The following is a 15058-nucleotide window of genomic DNA, read 5'->3' as shown; positions in this document are numbered from 1 at the left end:
ATTCGCGTGTGAAATGGCTGCGGAGCAATCAAAGTTGGTGGAAAGGGAGATTCTGCCATCCAAAAAATTTAATCTTTTGAGTGAAACACAAGACTCCAGATTTCAATAAATATATAAATCACAAAATCACACGTGGGGAAAAATATTGGGTGCATCAATCTAAAATGTTAAAAGAAATACTTGCATTCCCTCTTCCCATCCCCTGGTTCGGTCATCTAAAGTTGTCATCTTGAACGGGTTGAAGGCTTTCACTTTTATGTCCCTATGTGTTGTACCATTCACCCTTTGTGTGAATTAACTCTCCCTGAAACTGCCAAAACTAGGCTTTTACCAGTTCTAACGCATGTGCAGTTTCTTGTTTAATGACATAGCCTTGATGGAGTACTCTATATTTTGTATTTAATATCTTGCATTTTTGTTTTCTCCCTATTCAGCTAATTCATTTCGAGGCTAAAGAGACCAGTTTCCTCAGCTTCCTTGTAATACAATTCTTTGTTACAAGAGATGGGCCTTGTGACTCTTCACTGCACCACTCCCAGAGCTTGAATGTTTACTCAATCTCTTCGTGATAAAGTGAATGTAATACTCCAGAGCTTTTGAGACCAGACAACTATGCAGTTTTGGTATGATGTTTTTTGACTTGTATTTATCTAGTTTATCAGCATAATTTAATGTTCTATGTATTGCTTTTTTGCTGTTAAGTGGCAAATTGGAGATTGCACATTCTCCCCATGTCTGCGTGGGTTTCCTCTGGTTGCTCCAGTTTCCTCCCGCAGTCCAACGATGTGCAGTTTAGGTTGATTCGCATTCTGAATTGCCCTTAGTGTCCCAAGATGTGTAGGTTAAGGGGATTTGTGGAATAAGTATGTGGGGTTATAGGCATAGGGCCTGTGTACGATGCCCTGTCAGAGAGTCGGTGCAGACTCGATGGGCCAAATGGCCTCTTGCATTGCAGGGATTCTCTGATTCTATCACTTGACTTATACTTTTCGGTTCCACCTATGTCAATTCTGCATTGCCTGTGGTATTATGGTGACACTGTTGTTTTTAACAAGTTGTACTATCTCGTATTCATGTTTGTTGAATTTCATTTGTTTCGGTTTGTCCATTTGGCGACCTTATCTATTTTGTGTTGTTTCTGGTGCTCCCTGCAAATTGATTATGCCTTTCCTGCAGTTTAGTCTCATCTGCAATGGTTTGCACTGTTGTGCACGTGCCTCACTTATCAAGGGTCATGGCCCATATAACACTTCCCGGACCTTTACACAGTCATGCACCAATGCAGCTTAGGAACAATGTGTAAAGTTCTAATTTTTGTATCTCAGGAAAGATGTACTTACCTTAGAGATAATGGATTCCTGCTCTATGAACAGAAGCTGAGTAGAATAGGCCAATATCCTCGAGTTTAAAAGAATGAGATATGATCTCACTGAACAATATAAGATTGAGAGGGCTTGACAGATTTTTTTTAGTCTGTTCATTCCCAGGAATAAAAATCAGTTGCAACAGATCTTGTTTTCAATGGAAATTGGAACTGATTGTTAGCCAGTACAAATCAGTAGATGTAGGCCAGCATTTATTGCCCATTTCAAATTGATATCAAAAAGGCAGTGGTGAACCACCTTCTTGAGCTGTTGTAAACCATGTAGTGTATTAATACCCACTGTGCTGTGAGGAGGGGAGTTCTAGGATTTTGACCCAGCAATAGTGAAGGAAAAGCAAAGCACTTCCAAGTCAGGATGGTGTGTGTCTTAGATGTGAACTTGCAAATCAGGATGTTCCCATGCATCTGCTACCCTTGTCCTTCTAGATGATAGAGATTGTGAGTTTAGAAGGTCCTGACAAAGGAAGCTTGCTGAGTTGCTACAGTGCATCTTATAGATGGTAGTGTGTACCGGCGGTACAAGAAGCAAATGTTTAACAAAAACAAAAAATGCTGGAAAAGCTCAGCAGGTCTGACAGCATCTGTGGAGTGAGAATAGAGACAACGTTTCAAGTCAGGATGACCCTTGCCCCAACTTTCCCTTTTGAAGGCCAAACCTTGATTGTACCCAAAACATTTCTTTTTTTGAAGGGTGCCCATTGTACAGATACAGTTTCAACCACCAACCTATGGTTCTAGTTTATCCGGCCCAACTTTGTTCTTTCCCCTTTGATGTTGGCTGTCTTTCAGTTAATTATTCTTACTCTGACCTTTTCTACCATCATCCTAAACCTTACAATACAATGATCGTTGTCTCCAAAATGTTCCCCCACTGACACTTGATCTACGTGGCCCATCTCATTTCCAAGAACCATCTTCAGTTGTACCTCCCTTCTTGCTGGACTGGATGCATACCGCTGTAAAAAAAACTCTCTCGAATAAACCTAGGAACACTTGCCCCTCTCTACCTTTTACACTACCACTGTCCCGGTCTTCTTTGAGTTCCCCATTATAAGTACTCTATACTGTTTGCACCTCCCTGTTTCCTGCAGGGTTGTTCCTCTACATCCTTCCCATGGTCTATTACAGTGATGGGCAACTTGGACTAGTGAGTGGACCACGTAAGTTGCCCTCCTTCATCGCAGTGAGTTGCAAGATTGAAATCAGGCTTGTTTACTGGTCCTATGAATAAGATTAAATACATTTCATACACATCAAATATTTCATAACGAGTTACAGAAAATGTTTAATCGTTTATATACTAATCAAACTATCAGTTTCAAATGTAAAAACAAAAACTAATATTCACATTTTGAATGCAGAGGGTGCACATGGCTCTCACAATCAATGCGTGTGCAATCAGCATATACTTCACTTCACTTGCCCTTGCTTTACGTACGTATCACTTTAGTCATACCAGTAGGGAAAATACTACATGGGCGGAACGTGGTAACCGCATGCATGGGCAATGGTCAACAAAATGTTTTGTGGATTGCATTCAGAAGGGCCGCATATGGCGCCTGGGCCTCAGGTGCTCATTATTGGTCCATAGATTAACTGAAAAATGTCATTGCACCCTTTTGTTCCTTAGCTCTTTTCAAATTGATTGTGTCCTTGAATCCTCTGGGATGTTCTCTTTCTCCAACACTGCAATGCTCTCCTTAACCAATGCTGCCACCCATTTTTTTCTTCCTTCCCTATCGTTTCTGAACACCTTGTACCAGAAATATTTTTAACACCCAATCCTGTCCTCCCTTGAGCCATATCTCTGTTATCACCATAACTTCATAATTCCACATGGCAATTTGCATCTGAAACTCACCAATCTTATTTACTATATTGTATTCTGTGCATTCCCACAGGTGCAGTATAACCCTGATTTAGACTTCAGTGCTTGTTTTTTTTGCTTGTTAGTTTTAATCTCATGCATTTGCCTTCTATGTTCTTGTGGTGATTGACCCTTACTCTGCATACTGATCCTTAATGAACAAGAATTATTACAGTTCTTCAATTTGATTTCAAGGTAATTCACGTGTTCTCTGCCGAGAAGTTAATAAAGAAATTCCCCCTTCAATTTGTTTCAGTGCTAATTAATCTTGTAATTGTCTTTTTAAAATGATATACTTGGGTGTTTGTCCTCAGCAATATTGAATATCAAATCATGTGAAATTGTTCGCTATCACCCAGAGGTGCCATGATATTCATATTTGCATGCTCTTGTGTCACTTATCTATATTAGGTTGAGCTGAAAACTGTTTCTTGTAGCTTTCCTGATGCATTATGGCATAAAGCAGTCAAGCATAGCATTTACCAATTCCAACGCTGTTGCGTTTTAGACGTCAAGGTTCAAAGTGTCAAAAGTATAAAAATGAAAGCAAGGCAAATTGATTGCTTGTGTTTCTGACCTTGATAATCCCCAATGGTAGTCATCAGGGGATTTACAAACAGCTGCCAAACTACAACTATCATTAGAATATACATTCAATACTGGTCACTTTGCAAAGGCGTATCTAAGAAATAACCTTAAAAGGGATAAAATCAGTTCAATTTTAGCAGTTGAGCAACACAATTGCACCCTTGACCCCAAAGTCCATGAACAAATCCATGAGAAATAACAGGTATATTCACAGACATTGCCTCCAAAAATATCTGTTGAATTGTTTTGGTAATTGTTATGTTTGGTACATTCAGGTTTTATTTTGAGTTTCAATAGCAAATAAATTGTGAGCCAGAATTTTACACTCCAACCCCACCCCCATGAAATTGCATAGAGGGATTCCATCTGGGTTCACACCCGACCTGGTAGTGATTTTACCCTGGGACGACTGGGTCTCGGAATGGAAGACCTGCCTTTCCCCAATTAAGGTCTTAAGTGACTGGCTGGCAGATGACAGTTCAAGGAGGAGGAAGCACATGAATAAATATAGTTGGATCTTGACCAGGAATGGGAGGAGGGACGCCTTGATCGGAGGCCCGCTTTTGATGTGGGAGGGGCTTCCTCTTAAAACCAGGTGACCCTGGACCTCCCTTGCCTAACCCTGAGATTAAGATCATCATCCCCCAGGCATTCCCTACACTCCCTGGGTAGGGAGCCCTGCCACTTAGCTTTTCCTTGATTTCCAGGACTGACTGGCAAACCGTTCCTTGCATTGCCTCTTCTGGCCACTGCAATGCTGTGATTAGAGGCACTGGAAAGCTGCCAGACACTCAGACTTCCTCTCAAATGAGGGGTGGAAGTCCCAACTTATGCCAATCAACACTTGTTGGAATTTAATATAACATGAGGAATGTAGTCCCTGCCTTTCTGAAAATTCAGGCCTTGGAATTTACAGTACAAAACACCATGCTGCCCGTATCTTTACAAAAAGCTATCCACATAGTGTCTCCCATCTTCTGATCTCATGCTACTTTTGACTGTTTCTTTTTGAAGTATTGTAAATGGATTTTCCTGGAGTTTCCCACTTGGGGCGGGGGGGGGGAGGGGGTCTTGTATTCGGCCGAATTCAGCTAACACAAAGACTTGCAGAAGACAGTATGCTGTTGAAGATGTTCTTTATTTGACCAACATGTATTGGGAGAGAAATACAGTAAGAGTTTTAACAACACTAGGTTAAAGTCCAACAGGTTTATTTGGTAGCAAATGCCATTGGCTTTCGGAGCGCTGCTCCTTCGTCAGATGGAGTGGATATCTGCTCTCAAACAGGGCATACAGAGACACAAAATCAAGTTACAGAATACTGATTAGAATGCGAATCTCTACAACCAACAAGGTCTTAAAGATACAGACAATGTGAGTGGAGGGAGCATTAAGCACAGGTTAAAGAGATGTGTATTGTCTCCAGACAGGACAGCCAGTGAGATTCTGCAAGTCCAGGAGGCAAGCTGTGGGGGTTACTGATAGTGTGACATGAACCCAAGATCCCGGTTTAGGCCGTCCTCATGTGTGTGGAACTTGGCTATCAGTTTCTGCTCAGCGACTCTGCGCTGTCATGTCGTGAAGGCCGCCTTGGAGAACGCTTACCCGAAGATCAGAGGCTGAATGCTTGTGACCGCTGAAGTGCTCCCCCACAGGAAGAGAACAGTCTTGCCTGGTGATTGTCGAGCGGTGTTCATTCATCGGTTGTCGTAGTGTCTGCATGGTTTCCCCAATGTACCATGCCTCGGGACATCCTTTCCTGCAGCGTATCAGGTAGACAACGTTGGCCGAGTTGCAAGAGTAGGTACCGTGTACCTGGTAGATGGTGTTCTCATGTGAGATGATGGCATCCGTGTCGATGATCCGGCACGTCTTGCAGAGGTTGCTGTGGCAGGGTTGTGTGGTGTCGTGGTCACTGTTTTCCTGAAGGCTGTGTAGTTTGCTGCGGACAATGGTCTGTTTGAGGTTGTGCGGTTGTTTGAAGGCAAGAAGTGGGGGTGTGGGGATGGCCTTGGCGAGATGTTCGTCTTCATCAATGACATGTTGAAGGCTCCGGAGGAGATGCTGTAGCTTCTCCGTTCCAGGGAAGTACTGGACGACGAACGGTACTCTGTCCACCGTGCCCCGTGTTTGTCGTCTTAGGAGGTTGGTGCGGTTTTACGCTGTGGCGCGTTGGAACTGTCGATCGATGAGTCGAGCGCCATATCCTGTTCTTATGAGGGCATCTTTCAGCGTCTGGAGGTGTCTGTTGCGATCCTCCTCATCCGAGCAGATCCTGTGTATACGGAGGGCTTGTCTGTAGGGGATGGCTTCTTTAACGTGTTTAGGGTGGAAGCTGGAGAAGTGGAGTATCGTGAGGTTATCCGTGGGCTTGCGGTACAGTGAGGTGCTGAGGTGACCGTCCTTAATGGAGATGCGTGTGTCCAAGAATGCAACCGATTAGTCAGAGGATTCCAACTTCTCTCTGACATTACATCATATAAGCACAACAGATGTACATTTACGAAGATTCCATCTCTCCGCCCAACCTGTCATCCAAAATGGATGGTCCAATTACATAAATACACATTATTTACTTGGGCCAATAGCATTCTACCTTCTCGCAGAATTAGGAGTGCATTGGTCAACTGAACCAAGACATTCTTCCCGCTGTTGCCTAGTAACCTTACCTACTCTAATCCTGTCGGTTCAAGGGTCGTTCCTCACACCTGCAGTCTGGGAACGAGAAAAGAGTCATCTTTCTTGTCTGTTTTCTGTCTCCTCATCAGTGAAGGCTGAATACGTCCATTCATTGCAACTAGAAGTTAAATCCTTCGATTCGTTTCAAAAGCCTCGGTAGCTTGGAATTGCCTGGTCTGCCCCTGATAATAGAATATATGTTCTATGCGCCTTTGTCCCTCAAGAATATGGTCTGTCTAATTAAGCTTATTTCCCTTTATGCCTAGGGGTAAATTGCTTCTTGGCCAAAGCTCACAAGAAAATACAAAAATACAATTTGAATCTCTAATACTTATTCAAAAATCATATGTACTGATACAGACAATATCTTCGTATAATATATAATGGAGGCACATTGTGATACCTTTTGGTATGTACATAAAAGGCACACTGGTCCCTATTTTAAACTAATCTACTTTGTTTTAGTAGTCTCAAAAAGCAGGGGTTTCTGAATCCTCTGCTACAGTTCCCCTTGACGAGCGCAAGATTAGGCTGCTAAATTGATGTGTCCCAATAAATGTTCTTAGATCCCGAGGGATAACTTGGCCTGTGGTATCCTTTCTTCTTGCCTTGACTGCCATCACTGATGCTGTATCTTCTGTGGACTTAGCAAGTTGTACACAGCCACATTTAACCAAGTTTATGATTACCACCAATGCCAAGATTACAATGAAAAATAATACAATCCCTTGCAGAATTGATGCTGCCAAAGAGCCTAGCCAGTCTGAGAGCCAGCCACCTAGGGTAAATGGTTCGGGGTCTGAGTTTCTCCACCTCTTTTTTTGATGTGTTCAACCAGATCAGTTATGTTTTCTGAACTAATCTGGTATGTATGTGCAACACTCTGACCCAATTACTGCACATGTCCCACCCCTTGCTGCAAAACATAATCCCATGCCAATCTGTGTTGAAGTACCACAGTGTGCATGGCTACCATCTCATCATTGATCTTAGTAAGGGTAATGGCTATATCATTGGCAACTTGTTCCAAAATGGAACATAAAATCAGAATTTCTCTCATTGTTTTAGCTACTCCATAGTGGGAAACAATATGCCAAAGAACCATTCTGTCTCTATAATAGTCTGTCAATGTCTTAGTAAGGAGGGAGTTTAGGAGTGTAATATATGTATGGGATTACATATCCAAGGTAACACGACCCCCTCCACCTGACAGGGAGCCAAGGAAAAAATGTAAAAATCCTACTAACCTGTCCCCATGATCTTTTGTTGCTCTTAAATTTCTACCACCTAGTTGCAAATTTGGGAACTAGTCGAAAAGGTATCCTCTAGTTATCCTCATAACCTGTCTATGATGTCTAATACAAAAATGAGTACGATAAATCTGAAATAAGAACAGAGAATGTTTAAATACTCAGCTGGTCAGGTAGCACCTTAGCAGAAAAAACAGTTAATATTACAGGTTCCGATGACCTCTTATCAGAACCACCTATGATATCTGATGTTCCACACAGTGCTCCAAATGTTAATCTCACACCCTATTTTTGCCTTCCCTTCAAATTTTGATGATGTACCTCCCGCACTCTATATTCTTCATATACAGGGTCCTGCTGAAAGAGAAATCCTTGGGGTGAAAGCTAGAAAGGTGTTTGTCTCCTGCGTGAGTTACCCGCTGTGTGTAAATTCATTATATGCTTTGTGGATGAGGAACTCTATGTAGAATTCGACTAAGGACTGGATGAGAGCCCTCTCGGTAACTAGAGCCTTTTTCACTTTCACAATTATGAACCAGGCCATGCGCCTTCACATAGATTAATTAATAAATTCTTTATTAATTGGACCTGGACTTCTGGGTATCTTTGTTATGTCTTGAAACCCCGGTTATAATGTTGTCTGACCCCTTGCGACATCACAATTGGTGGGCACAGGTTATGGACTGGTAAAAGAGACAAAGGCACCCTTATTCAGCAGCTCACGCAAGCAATGCTGACTCAACATAAGGCAATCTGAGTGCTACAGGAAGTAACTTAGATGTAAGCTGCCACCAACCAATTGCTGTTAGAAGACGAAGTCAAGAGCAGCTCTGTGCAGAACTTCAGAAACTCAAAGCCATGTCTCCAACCCACTTACAAACTCCCTCTGGAACATCTGGGGATATTGGGCTACAAAAAATGACACACACAGATAATTTGGAGGCTTGCTTGAGGATCTTTGAGAGAACCGGTAACCAAAAAGCCTGGCCTAAAAAACAGTGGGCTGGCATTATTCCTCCTTATCTGACTGGGGAAGCACAGAAGGCCGACTATGATTTGGAGAAGGTGCCACTAAGGATTGAGTGGCTCAAAGCAGAAATCCTGGCACAACTGGAGGTCAGTGGCTATGAGGGCCCAACACTTCCATGTTTGGGCCTACCATTCTGACCGAGCACCCCTATATATGATTTGATTCATCTGGCTTGCAATTGGCTCCAGCCTGAGACCTTGAACTCAGCCCAGCTGATGGAGTGAGTTGTGTCAGAACACTTCTGAGGTGTCTTACCAGTGAGCCAGGATAACCCCCAGATGGTGGACGAAGCAGTGGACTTGGTCAAGTGGCATTGGGCTACTAAAGTGCTCATGAAGTCAGGGATATCGGAGACCCCAGGATGCAGTAAGCTAGAAGCCCACCAATGTTATGTGTGCCAAGAAAGACATGACAGTGCCCATATCCAAAATAGCAGGAAAAGACGAGAAGGACTGCAGCCTTAGTTCCACATATAGCCGGCCCAAGGTTAGGGCACCTAGGGTCTGGAAGATCCAAGGGTAGCATCAGAATGTGGATGTTTTACTGGACTCGGCAATGTGGTCATGTTGGTCACCCCAGCAATGGTTCCTCGAGAGAAAATCTGATCTCCTGGAAAGGAACTTGTACAGATAGCCTGTGTACACCATAAATCTGGAGTTACCCTGTCGTTTTACTCCAGATCCATCCTTTGGAGTTGTTGAACATTTCCCATATCCAGTGCCAGAGGGCTGATGCCTTCCACTTGGCTATGTGTGTTTGGGAGAGGCAGAGGATGAATTCCATGGAAATTGGACAATAAGCAGCGAGTGGTTGAAGAGAAGACAAAGAAACATCAGAAGTTAAAGGAGAAGAAAATATTGGTGAAGAAAACCAACACAAGTGAACAAAGACACCAGAAGTATCAACTGATGGTACCTCAGCCTACAGCCGTTCCAGTTTTGACATGACCCATCACTTGGGTGTCAAGCAGGGCATTACAGATGCCCTCTCAAGGAGAGGCATGCCATGCTGGTACAACCTTTCCAATGATGTATGTTTCAGCCCAGGAAGAGGGAATGTGATGTTACAAGGGGCTGTGTGCTGGAGGGATGGTATTTCGGACACTCGCTCTTCCATTTTCCAGATCATATCCAACCCTCATTCAACATGGCTGCTGAGTGCAGCCACGCCTACCAAGAAGGTCACAGGCAGTCACATGACAGATTGATGAGGAACCAGTGCAAGCAAAGTAGTACAGCCTTATCATTCTATATAAGTAGAGTGCTGAGTCCTGCTGAAAGAGGAAGACTTAGGGTGAAAGTTCGGAAGGTGTTTTTTATTATTATTATTAATTCGTGGGACATGGGTGTCACTGGCTGGCCAGCATTTATTGCCCATCCCTAGTTGCCCTTGGAGGGCACTTGAGAATCAGCCACATTGCTATGGTTCTGGAGTCACGTGTAGGCAAGACCAGATAAGGGCGGCAGATTTCCTTCCCTAAAGGACATTATCAGATGGATTTTTTCGACAGTCGACAATGGTTTCATGGTCATCAGTAGACTCTTAATTCCAGATATTTTTTATTGAATTCAAATTCCGCCATCTGCTGTGGCAGGATTTGAACCCGGGTCCCCAGAACATTAGCTGAGTTTCTGGGTTAATAGTCTAGCAATAATATCACTAGGCCATCGCCATTGGGCTCCTGTGTGTGTTACCAGCTGTGTGCAAATTCATTCTGTGCTTTGTGGACAACAAACCTGATTTGAAATTTGACTAAGGACTAGCTGAGAACATCCTCAGTAACTAAAACCTTTCCCACTTTCATACTATGAACCTGGTTACATGCCTTCACGTGGATTAATTAATAAATTGTTTATTACTTGGACTTCTGAGTATCTACGTTGTGTCTCGGATCCCCACCTACATCATTGCCCAACCCCTTGCGGTATTACAGTAGTTTTGTGTGTGTGAGTATATACCTATGTATTTTTTAAATCCTTTACCAGTTTTAAAGCTGAGAATAGATAGCTTGATGACATCCTTAATGTACCTAAATGAGTCGCAAAATACTGCAGATGCTGGAAATCAGAAACCTGTATAGAATACTGGAAAATACCTCTGATAAAGCACAGACCCGAAATGTTAACTCAATTTCTCTGTCTACAGAGATGCTCAGTAAGGAGTCTAACAACACCAGGTTAAAGTCCAACAGGTTTATTTGGTAGCAAACGCCACTGCCTAACTTGCTGAGATCTTTCCAACTTTTTCTTTCATGTACCTTTAGGACCTGGGTGTCTGACATTTGACAGTGCTGGGTGGGGGCTTTTCAGCTTAGCTGTACTGAGATTGGTCTGATTTTTGGTAGCACTGAGATTGTTGCTCGATTTTTGGCAGCAATAAATGATAGTAAAATCATCATCATAGAATCCCTGCAGTGCAGGAGGAGCCACCCAGCCCATTGAGCCTGCACCGACAAGAATCCCACCCAGGTCCTATCCCCGTGACCCCATGTATTTACCCTGCCAATCCCCCTGATACTAAGGGACAATTTAGCATGGCCAATCAACCTCGCCCACGCATCTTTGGAGTGTGGGAGGGAAATGGAGCACCCGGAGGAAGCCCACGCAGACACTGGGAGAATATGCAAACTCCACACAGGCAGTCTAGGCCGGAATTGAAACTGGATCCCTGGCACTGTGAGGCAGTTATCCACTGGGCCACTCTTAGATGGTCCCAGGTTTTAGTAGAAGTGAAGAGGAGGCAAGAGTTTTGAAGTTTCACATTGGTCTGGTGGGAATTTGGGTTCTAACATCATGGTGGGTGTTCTTTAATCTGGTGTCAAGGGGAAACTTATTACTAGATAGGGTGTACCATAAGGTTTGACTTGATAACATGTTCTGCTGTCTTACCTTTACGTCACTATCCGCCCTTATGTTTGCTTTTAACACTCCCTTTGTCTGGTGCCCATGACTTCTTTGCCATCTCTCCTGAGCTCCCACATATCCCTGAACACCTAATTTTGCTCCACACCTTCTCAAACAGTATAAAATGCATCACGTTTCTACTTGCTTCAGCTCCTGAAGATGAGTCCTACAGACTTGAAACATTAATTTTGCTTCACTCTCAGATGCTGCCAGCATTATTGAGTTTGTCTAGCATTTTCTCTTTTTATTTGACTCACTGATGTCTGTGAACTTGGGGGGAGGACATGTGTCACAGAACACTGCATGTGGGTTGACTGTAGGGGTAGAAAAAGGATGATCTAGATTTGATGACAAACCTAGGACTTTTCGTCCTTCAGTGCCAACCCACATGCAGTGTTCTGAGGCACACGTCTTTTCCCCCAAGCTCACAGACATCCAGTGAGTCAAACCTCGCATTATATCCTATCTACTAAACTCACATTTGCATTGAACTGTGATTTTATGAAATCTTTGTAAACATGAAGTGTGGAGTTGTGATGAATTGTTGGAAGTGTGTACTTATGTTTTGTCTCTTTTTCTATCTCGCTCCTTCTGTGTTTGTTGCTGCCTAATCGCTTTCAAAATCAAACATATTTTAAAAGTTATTTATTTTTGGATGAGGAAAAGCAAAGCAAAGGTAGGGCAGCTAACAACCCATCAATCATGAATTCAGATTCCACCATGGTTAGATTGCAGAGCTACTAGATACAATCTATCAAAAAGGCTGCAGCTGATATGGGGCCCAACAGTTAGGTTTTTCGGCTCACCAGTGATGAGTGATGACACACTCTGAAGAAAGGCAGAACCTGAGTGTCAGCAGGGAATAGGAGAGGGAAAGGGACAGGAAGAATGGGGCCTTGTACTCAACACAGGATCCACCACCATAGACAGAGCTACCTGAAGATGACTGAAACCTGGTTGTGCAGGCAATTCTGATTCTCCTGGCAAATGAGTCACTCACATCTGTGTCCTCATCACCAATGACCTTGCACCTCTCAGCACTGATCACCCTGTCTTGCCAATGGCTGTCAAAGCCACTGTGGCTTGAACGACTTTGCTTCAGGTCAGCTGAGGTTTTGCTGGTATTTCAGAAACAGCTTCACACCACTGCATCTCAATGATGAATGATGTCCTGTTTGCCAGAGCTGGACAGTATATTCATTTAATAACAAACATGGCCTGACAAGGACAGAGGGCATTGGATTCTGCCTCCATCGCTGGATTTCCCAAAGAGCAGGGCATCATCAACTGCACCCATGTGCTCATCAAAGCATTTGGTGATCGATCAGTGAGATCCATAAATAGGAAATGCTTCCGGGCCCTGGGAGGAGACAGTTCGAAGTTTAACAAAACCAGGTTAAAATCCAATAGGTTTATTTGGTAGCAAAAGCCACACCCAGTTCATCAGAGCAGCAGTGGGAGAAGGAGGTGAGAGAAGAAGAGGCTATGAGAGGGATGTGGCTAACCAGAGAGGAGCCCCTGCTTGCATGATGAGATGGCCTTCTCCTGCTATCCTCCTCCTTCAAAGCTTCAGCATTAGATTCAGGTCAGCATCAATAAAGCGAGGGTCTGCCCTACTTTGGGTGCCAGGCCTCTGGCTATGGTGTGTCCTCTTGCTTTCCTTTATGCTGTGAAAGTTGGTACAAACCACAAATTTCTTCCTTGGGACAATCAGCAGTTGCAGTGATGGTTGCCTTTCGGAGTCCATAGAAGTCTCCCACTTCATCTGGCCTGCCTCAGTTTTGGTTGCACTGGATGTAATGTAACGAGAAGCCAGTCTCCAAGCTCGTTCCCATGAAAACCTTAACTTTAATCAGTGTCCTGATGAAAGATTTCTGACTGAAAACAAGCCCAGCCCGTTTTCCACCTCCATCATATTAATTCAGCCCCACGCATTTGAAGCAATTAGCCAGTCATCATACATTGGATTATGAGATTGTTCCTTTTAGTGCATTATTAATACATATTAATTGGCAATGCACAATTCAGTCAATAAAGGTAATATTCTTGGAAAAGGTAATTAAGAGGTTATTTTCTGATCGGCCAGCTTGGTAGTGGAGTTGAGATATGAACAGGGGCTGTCAGAGAACCATAAAGTCTGTAAGAGATGGATTTCCTATTTGGATCAATTGATGTGCAAAAAGCTGCAGCATAACTTCTTCTTTACTCAGATTGTAAAATCACACGGTACATCTTGCTATACATCTGGAGTAGGTGCAAAGGGCTTGAACAAACAATTCTTCCAAAAATTATTGAGAACTCAGTTTTATTTTTTTTCTTTCTTTCCTAATTTTACATATTTTTTGAAGAACATATTCAGACTTTTGCTCTTGAAATACAATTTTATACATGTTGTCTGCAAAATCACTAAAATCTGACTGGCATTTCAGTTGGAAATGGCAAACTTTAAAAAAAAAGTCATAAAGGTAAACTTTCATCACCACTCAGGGAGCAACAAACTACAAAAATAAAAGGTTGAGAGGTGATTTGTTAGAGACATTCAAAAACATCTTGGGGCTGGACAGAACAGATAAGGAGAAACTGTTTCATCAAGAGCCAGAGAGACACCAACATATTTAAGGTGATTGGCAAAAGAAACTATGGCAAGATAAGGAAAAACCTCATTATGCAGCAAATGATTAGGATCTGGAATGCACTACCTGAGAATGTGATGGATGGGTCGCAGGGGCACAGGTGCAGGGTATAATCAGGCCTCCAGGCCTGGGAAGCAGAGAGTAGGCGGCTATGGGGTGCATGTCAAGGCAGGCTATTTAGAAGACCCGCTTCAGATCTCTGGAGCTTTATCTGGGTCGCGTTGCACTTGCCCCTCGTGTATGTGGCTAATCATACCTTCCATAGCAACTCATGTCTCCACCAACCCTCCATGGCAACTCATGCCTTCCAGGCAACTAACTGTGAACTCATTTGCCCCAGCCACCCCTTGGCCCCTCATATGTTGATTGCCACCTCCAGAGGTGGGGGGAGGGGTGGTGGTGGTGACCAACGAATGCTCTTGCAACATGGGTTCAAACCCCACCACGGCGTTGAGTGAAATGTAAATTCAATTAACCAGCAAAAACCTGGAATTAAAACCTGGATTCCAGTAATTTTGATGATGAAACTACTGTTAATTGGTGAAAAAAAAACCCCATCTGGTTCATTAATGTCCTTTAGGGAAGGAAATCTGTCATTCATTCCTGTGTCTGACTCCAGACCAACAGCAATGTGGCTAACTTTTAACTACCCTCCGAAATGGCCTAGTAAGACCATCAGTTATACCAGACCAATGAATATGGACAGGCCACTCAACATTGACCT

The 15058-nt window shown here is 43.3% G+C and overlaps 1 protein-coding gene across 1 annotated transcript in view; it reads left to right on the top strand.

Annotated features, from left to right (window-relative positions):
* Nucleotides 1-15058, top strand: part of LOC144499631 (protocadherin Fat 3-like) — a 696014-nt gene that overhangs the window by 203386 nt on the left and 477570 nt on the right. Inside the window, exon 3 of the mRNA XM_078221804.1 lies at nucleotides 435-623. The gene's annotated coding sequence lies outside the window, so the exon portion shown is untranslated. The remainder of the gene's footprint in view (nucleotides 1-434; nucleotides 624-15058) is intronic.

Source organism: Mustelus asterias, chromosome 10, assembly GCF_964213995.1.
Source record: "Mustelus asterias chromosome 10, sMusAst1.hap1.1, whole genome shotgun sequence".
Lineage (NCBI taxonomy): Eukaryota > Metazoa > Chordata > Chondrichthyes > Carcharhiniformes > Triakidae > Mustelus > Mustelus asterias.
This window is presented reverse-complemented; position numbering and strand designations above follow the sequence as displayed.